The following is a 10,000-nucleotide window of genomic DNA, read 5'->3' as shown; positions in this document are numbered from 1 at the left end:
TACAATACATTGAATTTTGTATAAGCTACATATTCGTGTTTAGCATCCTAAGATATGGCATAAGCAAATACATAAGGAAAAAATCCTCAACCTGACGAAACCTGTATAAGCAAGTCCTGATCCTCCCATACTTAGCTACAGTACCATGCAAAAGTTTCTGTTCCTCATAACTGATAAGGGATTTTTATCTATTTAAATATTTCTTCTATTCCTTACATGGCAGCTTCAGCTAAAACTATTAGCAATTGTTTCACGATACTGATAAGATTACTCAATAATATATTTAGCACTAAATGTAAATTTGTTTTAAATTGCATCAACAGCACCTGCCAACTGAAAGTTTCTGCTGATTAAAGTCTCAGAGTACAAGCACTGAGAAACAATTTATTTATCTTATAATCATTCAGAGACACTGAGGGCCTGTCTGATACTACCATAGGGTTGGCCAGCAGGATCTTGTCTTAAATGAGAACTGAATATTGGATCCCGGGAAAAATGATAGTTGAACCTAGGGGTGAGAAGAGACAAAGGATAAGAGTGAAAAGCTAAGGGCGGATAGATAATTATGCAGTTGGGGTTAAAAGGTCACTGTAAATGACACTTAACTATCTTATCCCCTTACGGGTCACTGTAAATGACACGATACAACACATGGGAGATAAATCAAGACATCACATACAAAAATCCTAGGATGCTGTAATAGCATAATGGTGACGTCTGCTATATAGTAGTAGGTTGGCAAGGGCACCAGCCACCCGCGAGATACTACCACTAGAGAGTTATGGGGTCCTTTGACTGGCCAGACAATACTACATTAGATATTTCTCTCTGGATACGGTTCACTTTTCCTTTGCCTACACATAACACCGAATAGTCTGGCCTGTTCTTTACAGATTCTCCTCTGTCCTCTTACACCTGACAACACTGAGATTACCAAACAATTCTCCTTCACCCAAGGGGTTAACTACTGCACTGTAATTGTTCAGTGGATACTTTCCTTTTGGTAAGGGTAGAAGAGACTCTTTAGCTGTGGTAGGCAGCTCTTCTAGGAGGACACTCCAAAATCAACCATTGTTCTCTAGTCTTGGGTAGTGCCATAGCCACTGTACCATGATCTTCCACTGTCTCTTGGGTTAGAGTTCTCTTGCTTGAGGGTACATTTGGGCACAATATTCTCTTTAATTTCTCTTCCTCTTGTTTTGTTAGTTATTTAAAGTTATCATAGGAGATATTTATTTTATTGTTGTTACTGTTCTTAAAATATCTTATTTTCCTTGTTTCCTTTCCTCACTGGGCTATTTTCCCTGTTGGGGCCCCTGGACTTATAGCCTCCTGCTTTTCCAACTAGGGTTGTAGCTTAGCAAATAATAATAATAACAACAAAAATAATAATAATAATAATAATAATAATAATGATGATGATCCGAAGCAAGTGAAATTCTAAACCATTCAATAACGGAATCCATTGTGAATTTTAATCATTACAACTCTGAAGGTATATTGCGATCAATTAAGCGCGTGGTATAACAAACAAAGAAATTAGTTATGACATTACCTTAGGAGTGATGAAATACATATTCTCTCTTTCCGCTTGCCATACTTACTTCCAATTTACATTCATTACGTTGCGGAGCGTCATCACAGATCACATTACCTCGTATCACTGGAGGAGAACTAAACTAATTTTTCATTGAGGTACTGTAATGTGCAGCTTCCTAATGCACGGTTTCCAATCCATTAAACTATATCCTCAGAAGAGCAAATGTGGTGACTATATATGCCCAGGAAAATTTCAGGCCTTGGCTCTCTGTTCACGACGAACATAATGAATAATAATATTGGCATTAATTATTATCATTATGATCACAACTATTATCAAGCACATGACTAATAAGCGAAAGAAACCGACTTATCTTTTTAATCATTTTGTGCAAAAATATATACTGTACTTACAACGCACAAGTCAGGCAAACTTATGATTGACATAAATTTACTGGTACTGAACTTCTACATTTCATTTTGTTAAAAATCATTGTTCAATTACCATATTTCAGAAAAAAAAAAACAGACAGGCGTAATCATATCAATGGAAGACAAAAAATATGATAAAATGAACAATTCCTTCCCAAAAGAAAATAGTAATAAAGATCCGAAGACTATCTAATTAAAGGACAGAAAAGGGATAATAGATATACTGTAGTTATAGTTTATAATCATGTACTGTAGGTGTTCTACACGCCAAGTAAATATGTGTAATTAGACGATAAAAATGAATGATAATCATATCACATCATTCAATGTAGGAGTCAGCAGCCTATATATATGATGAAAGATCTCATGTAACCATTCACAACCACAAAATACGTGAAAAAAGGGTAATTCGAATAGATTTTGATATATGAGAACTTCGGGTTAACCAGCTGATTAAATTCTCCATTAAAAAAAAAAAAAAAAAAAAAAAAAAAAAAAAAAAACACCGTTCTACTTGTTAATTCACCGGTAGCCATTACCTGGCCCTCCCTGGTTTAATCTTAGGTGGGGAGGGGAATTACAAGCTTATCAGATGTATATTTGTACGTGAAAGAGTGTGTGGATCTAGAATTGGCCTATTTTCTCATCTGGGAACTCAAAAAGGTCTTTGAAACAGTAATACTCGATATCGAGTGACAGCTATGATAATGATGATGTTCGGTTTCTAGAATATTATTGAAATACTCTGCGTATAATTATTAATAAACCATTATTTAGTTTAAATATCTGTATAACAGTCACTAAATGAACAGAGTGAACAAGTGAACAGACAAGGCACTGCATCTTTCCAGTAACCTTGTAGAAGTGAAGACAAACTAGAGGATCTTAGTTTTAACGACAGAACACCAAGAATATTCCCACTGGAATTTGTCCTCACGTCCCTTAAAAAACTGAAAATTTCTTGAGAGAGAGAGAGAGAGAGAGAGAGAGAGAGAGAGAGAGAGAGAGAGAGAGAGAGAGAGAGAGAGAGAGAGAGATAAATTACATAGTATTCGAAGTAAATCATAAGCTGTCTCACAATGTCTCTCTGAGTTTATATAAATGAAATTAAATGTATATTTGACCAAATACATAACATCTTAGTTGTATAACTAAATACAAATTTTCCCAAAATATACATCTACCGATTTAATAACAGTTCTTAATGCTTGTATCTGTCAATCTATCATTATATGTATCTATATAACATCATCCATCCACATCGCTCTCACGTCCTCCCCACCTCCCTCTCTCTCCACACACAAACACACACACACACACACACACATATATATATATATATATATATATATATATATATGTATATATATACACATCCCTAACATCCCTTAACGTGGTGAAAGGGTTTGTTTATCACCATGATCAACAAAGCTGTACTGGTCAGGTTCACCCATACTTGGTTGGTTTACTGTGAACGAGCAAATAAGTCTTCCACCAAAATCAAACCATTGTTCTCTAGTCTTGGGTAGTGCCATAGCCTCTGTATTATGGTCTTCCACTGTCTTGGATTAGAGTTCTCTTGCCTGAGAGTACACTCGGGCTCACTATTCTATCTAATTTCTCTTCCTCTTGTTTAGTTAAAGTTTTTATAGTTTGTATAGAAAATATTTATTTTAATGTTACCGTTCTTAGAATATTTTATTTTTCCTTGTTTCCTTTCCTCACTGGGCTATTTTCCCTGTTGGGTCCCCGGGGCTTATAGCATCCTGCTTTTCCAACTAAGGTTGTAGCTTAGCATTTAATAATAATAATAATAATAATAATAATAATAATAATAATAATAATAATAATGGCCAGCCTAGTGCTGGCATGACCAAACCCCAGACATGTTTAAGGACTTGTCTGAGGCCTTAGTTAAGCAGTGGACTAGAAGCGATTGCATTTGTTGTTTTATATATGTATATGTATATGTATATATATATATATATATATATATATATATATATATATATACACACACACTGTATAAATATACGTGTGTATATACACACACACATATATATATATATATATATATATATATATATATGTGTGTGTGTGTGTGTTTGTGCGCACGTACGTGTGTGTGTATATATATGTCGAGATTATAAAAAGTCCAAATGTCACTCTTTCTATATAGAAAAGTATTTAACTAGGTGGTCCTACCAGTATCAACTTTTGCATAAGAAACTTGGAGCCTGACTAAAGCCTTAGAATATATACTAGCTACAACTTAAAGAGCTATGGAAAAAAAATAATGATAGGCATAACACTAAGAAACATGGATACGAAAAAAACTAAAGCAGAGAATATTCTAACAACAACTAAGAAAAAAAAATGCACGTTCGCATAACATATGAGACTGACAAAAATTAATAAAGGAATGGGTCTCTAGAGATCACAAACGAAGCAGGGGAAGGAGGGAAGACGATGGATTGACGAGCTAAGAAAAGTTGCGGGTTTAAACTAGTATAGAAAGACCATAACCAGGCGGGAGTGGAAGGACACTTCTAAGACCTTTGTCCTGCAGTGGACGAGCCGCAGATTACACACACACACACACACACACACACACACATATATATATATATATATATATATATATATATATATATATGCGTGTGTGTATGCCTTTCATTACTATCTTTCTGAAATTCTTTTAATTTGTTCATTCTAAATTTACAAAACTTGTTCCCTGCATATCCATATCTGTGAATCAAAATTATATATTACTATAATTATCTTTATCTCTTCAACTCTCGATCCACCTATGTATCTGTATACATGTACTTTCACTTCAGCCGTAAATTTATCTATCCATTTATTTATCCATATACTGTATATTCCACTATTTATTCATATGGCCGTACTTACCTGGCGACTACTTGACTAATCTGTTCACATAAACGCAAAAAAAAAAAAAAAAAAAAAAAAAAAAAAAAAAAAAAAAAAAAAAAAAAAAAAAAAAAAAAAGAATCTAGTTACTGCCTGCAATCTATCTATCCCCTATCTATCTGCATGTATCTACCTGCCCTTGTTTATCTATTCACCTCTATGCATCTATCGATCTCCGTCATCCCTTTTCCCCTCCAGTGTCTTTCACTCACCAGTGTACCGTCCCAGGGTCCAAATCTTATAATCCTCTCCCCTTCCTGCTTTATTCCGTCAGCTTCCTCCCCCATTCTCTCCCCTCACTTATCTCCCGTTTGCTTTCCATGCTTTGTTTTCGAGCATAGCACCAATCCTCCTGCACCTGTGTATGTGTTTGTATATATGTGATTGTATGTATAGGTGGGGATGAATGCACGTATGATGTATAAGAACATATTAAATTAACACTAACATTCACAAAGGCACAGACACAGATACACACACACACACACACACACACATATATATATATATATATATATATATATATATATACTTACACATATAAGTATATATACATACGTATATATAGACCCCCCTCAATTGCAAAAGCAAGACACTATAAGCCCAAGGGCTCCAACAAGGAGAAATGGCACAGTGAAGAAAGGAAACCAGAAAATAAAAAAAAATACAAGAGAAGTAATAAACAATCAAAATCTACTAAGAACAGTAACGACATTAAATTAGATCTTTCATATATAAACTATAAACACTTAAAAAACAGCAGACAGAGAGAGAGAGAGAGAGAGAGAGAGAGAGAGAGAGAGAGAGAGAGAGAGAGAGAGAGAGAGAGAGAGAGAGAGAATATAGCGTGCCCGAGTGTACCCTCAGGCAAGAAAACTCTAATCCAAGACAGTGGAAGACCATGGTGCAAAGGCTATGGCACTACCCAAGAATAGAGAACAATAGTTTGATTTCTGGAGCGTACTCCTAGAAGAGCTGCTTATCATAGCTAAAGAGTCTCTTATATCCTTACTAAGAGGAAAATAGCCACTGAACAATTACATTGCAGTAGTTAACCCCTTGAGCGAAGAAGAATAGTTTGGTAATTTCAGTGTTATCAGGTGTATGAGGACTGAGGAGAATGTGGAAAGAATAGGCCAGACTATTCGTGTATGTGTAGGGAAAGACAAATTGACCGTAACCAGAGAGAGGGATCCAATATTGTACTGTCTGGTCAGTCAAAGGACCCAATAACTCTAACGGTAGTATCTCAACGGGTGACTGGTGCGCTAGCCAACTTACCTATATAATACATATAAACACATGAATAATTATATTTTTCTACCTGTTTTCACAGTGGGTATAATTACCTTACAGAATGCAAACTTTGTTTACAGAACTTAGTTACTCAAACACGGACTATGTATCTTCAATATTACTTTTTACTTTAAAAAAAAAAAGCCCCCATTGATACTTTTTTTGATAGTTTTTTTCTAAAATTGTCCTCAAAACTAAACCAATAACAAGCTACTGTATAGCCCAGGTTTTTATACCATCAATTCTCCCGTTGTACCGCTGGCCAGGAACCCTTCCGCTTCTATAACAGCCAAGGGACAACAACAATTCATTTCACTACTTTTTAAACCAGCGTCCTTGTCAACGACTGATGATGCTCTATAAGTGACAGGCATCGAAGTTTACCAATCGTCACCAGAAATCGTTGTATATCGTATGACCATCTGAACCTTTCTGACAGTGATTTCATTTATCAACAAGTCAACATGAAGTATCAACAGCACTGAACTTTTGGTGGACGAAGAAAACAGCAGAAAGTAGATCCAAGAACTTTACATATCTATTTGATGGTAAAGACATCTAATATGCCTATTCTTTATTTGTTTAAAAAGTGTATATTTGGAGCTTTTGATGCGCCATATTTTAGGTATTCTTCTATCATTTAATCTTCTGCAGCTGGCTCATATTTTAAATTGTTAGACAAAATCTTGAGGTCTATAACATTGGCAACGATCAATATCTAATACCTAACCTCTGTCAATTGCCCTCGTACATGACGCATACGATTTCTCATAATTTTGACCATCCTTCGCATTTACCTCTTCCCACCACAAAGTACTCGGTATGCAGTTAATTCCAAATTTATCCTTTTTTCTCAAGGCTTATTACAACACAGTATTTGAGACAATCTATTCTAGTTGTGGCCAATATACTGGATGATCTTCCCAATCAAATAGATGTATCGGTGAAACTTCAGAAGTTCAAATTTAGTGCTGATTTTTATTTTCTTTTGGTTAAGCACGTTGATTTGGGACTCTGGTCAAAGTTTATCTTTCAATTGTATATATAGCATTGTTACCTATATTAATAATTTCATCTTCATTTTTACTTTTAGTATATTCTTATAGCACTCTGCTTTTCTAACTACGGATGCAGTTTGGCTTATAATAATAACCTTTAATATATAGAAAGCGCCAGCGTGTGAGATATAAATGGGAATGCAAGTGCTTGATGGAGATTCAGTATTAACTATAATTGCCAAACACATGGGACGCACATCTGTGCTCTAAAATTCTTTTGACATTGTTTTTCAAATAAATGTCAACAGTCTCAAAAATCCTTCAGCAATTCAAGTCATGAGATACTTTAACTCGATCAGAAAATAACGAAAATAAAAGCGGAAAAAAATTCTTGAAACTATAACATGAAAGAAGATGAATTGAAAAAAAAGTCTTTTCCTAAATAACTTAATAATCAGAGCTATATTAAGGTAAATATTACATAATATGCATTGCAGTTATCACCTTTGTCAAGGAGGTGGCTAAATAAATATTTTACTTCGTTCATCACAAGAGTTATTTACGGATAAAAATAACTAAAATAACTTCATTACTGTCTTGCTTTCAATGCAATAAGGGGCGTCGGCATCGACTTCGGTGTCGACATGGCGGCGTCCTTGTCAACTAACCTCATTGTGGTCAGCATATTAGCTATTGTTTATGTCGCTGTTGACATTGGCCTAATGGTCTTCAAAGCTGTTGAGTGAGGCTGTTTGCTTGTAGATAATGGCAGAGTAGGAAAAGTTTCCTTTTGTTTTGTTTTCACGAGCGTTGTTTTACTATTCACGAGCGTTACTACAATGGATTTTTTTTACTATATAAGGTCAATTCTGTCTTTGTTACGTGTGTTTATTTACGTAACTAGTCTGCAGAGATATCAGCATATGATAGAAAAATCTGCAATTATAATATATAATTCAAATACATATAGTAATACGCTCTCGCGAAATGAAATTCAACTAATATGAAAATCCATGAATTTACATGATTATGATGTTTTGCTTAACGTAAGGCCAAAGACAGTTAAAGCTCCATATACCAAATATCTTGAAGAACGAGAGATAGGATTCTGATCCATATAAAATTCATAAGGTAGAACATGGTTGCGTAATGGCTTTAATGTGTGTATGGAGAGAGAGAGAGAGAGAGAGAGAGAGAGAGAGAGAGAGAGAGAGAGAGAGAGAGAGAGAGAGAGAGAGAGAGAGATTGTATATCATGGTTGAACTTGCAATATGACAAATTACAGTTGTATATTCAAAATATGTATATTTAAATTATCTGAAACACACGCACACATACATACACACGCAAACACACACATACACTTATATATATATATATATATATATATATATATATATATATATATATATATATATATATATATATACAGTATATATATATATATAAATATATCTTATATAATATACATATCTATCTATCTATTTATATATATATATATATATATATATATATATATATATATATAGATAGATATATATATATATATATATATATATCATATATAATCTACATATCTATCTATCTATATATATATACACACACATACACACACACACACTCTATTTTGGACACACCTGTTATTACAAGCCTTGAATCGAGGTGGCGATTAAACAAAGCAAATCCTTTCCTCCCGAGGTCGGATTCGAACCTATGCTCGGAAATGGGCATAATGCTACCTAGCTCTTACTATTCCAAGTGGATTTGAATTCTACCGTATATGGATAAGGCTTCGCGAATCAAGTATTGTAGTGAAAAGATTGTCCAAAAAGTGAGATGATGATGGTGATGATGATGATGATGATTATAATAATAACAATAATAATAATAATAATGATGATATTAACAATAATAATAATAATAATAATAATAATAATAATAAGAAGAAGAAGAAGAAGAAGAATAATAATGATAAGAAGAAGAAGAAGAAGAAGAAACGCAATTAATCTTGAACAGAGAAACGACAAAAATCTAAAGTTTTTGGTATTCATTCATCAACGAAGATATTACTTCTCAACATGGAATATATCAAATCAAAAATGGCTCATCAGGTATTTGTTTAGATATGTGATGGGTAGAATTGAAAATATAAAATATCTACAATGAAGATTACTAGTAGTAATTAACTGTATAAAGAAGTTGACAGAAATAAGCTTGAAATGTTCATGAAAATAAAAATTATTATATTTCATTTCAGTATTTCTTTCCAAAATAGGAAATAAAAATGTGTTTTCAAGACATTACTCGAAAAGCAACTTGGTTTACTTTGGGTTTCAATTCAAATTCTAATTTTCAGAAGTCAGCCCTTATCAACTTCGATCGCAACCAACAACCTTCTATACAACAGTTTCCCGGTGTCATGTATGAAAAGTATTTCTCATAACTCAGGAACTGCGCCTCACACGTCCATGCTAAAATAATAATGGGGGAGGAAAGGACATAACGAATGCTAAGGACACGTTTTATAAACCACACTAGCAATCTGACAATCGATCGACCTGTAAGAAGTGACGGAATTCTTCGTAGCGCACATACACCTGACCGTAACGCTACTTTAACACTTTCCCTCACGGCCTCCCCCCACCCAATTCCTCTTTACCTTTAGGTACCCCCTTAAAAACCCCACCCCAACCCCCTTTTTCCTGGTGGACCCAATCGCCAACCTCACCAAGAGTTTGCCCTGTACACAACAAACCATGGTGATGTGTACATTGACAACATAAAGGTGTTATCTCTTAACT

Source organism: Palaemon carinicauda, chromosome 45 (genome assembly GCF_036898095.1).
Source record: "Palaemon carinicauda isolate YSFRI2023 chromosome 45, ASM3689809v2, whole genome shotgun sequence".
NCBI lineage: Eukaryota > Metazoa > Arthropoda > Malacostraca > Decapoda > Palaemonidae > Palaemon > Palaemon carinicauda.
Note: the sequence above shows the minus strand (reverse complement) of the source record.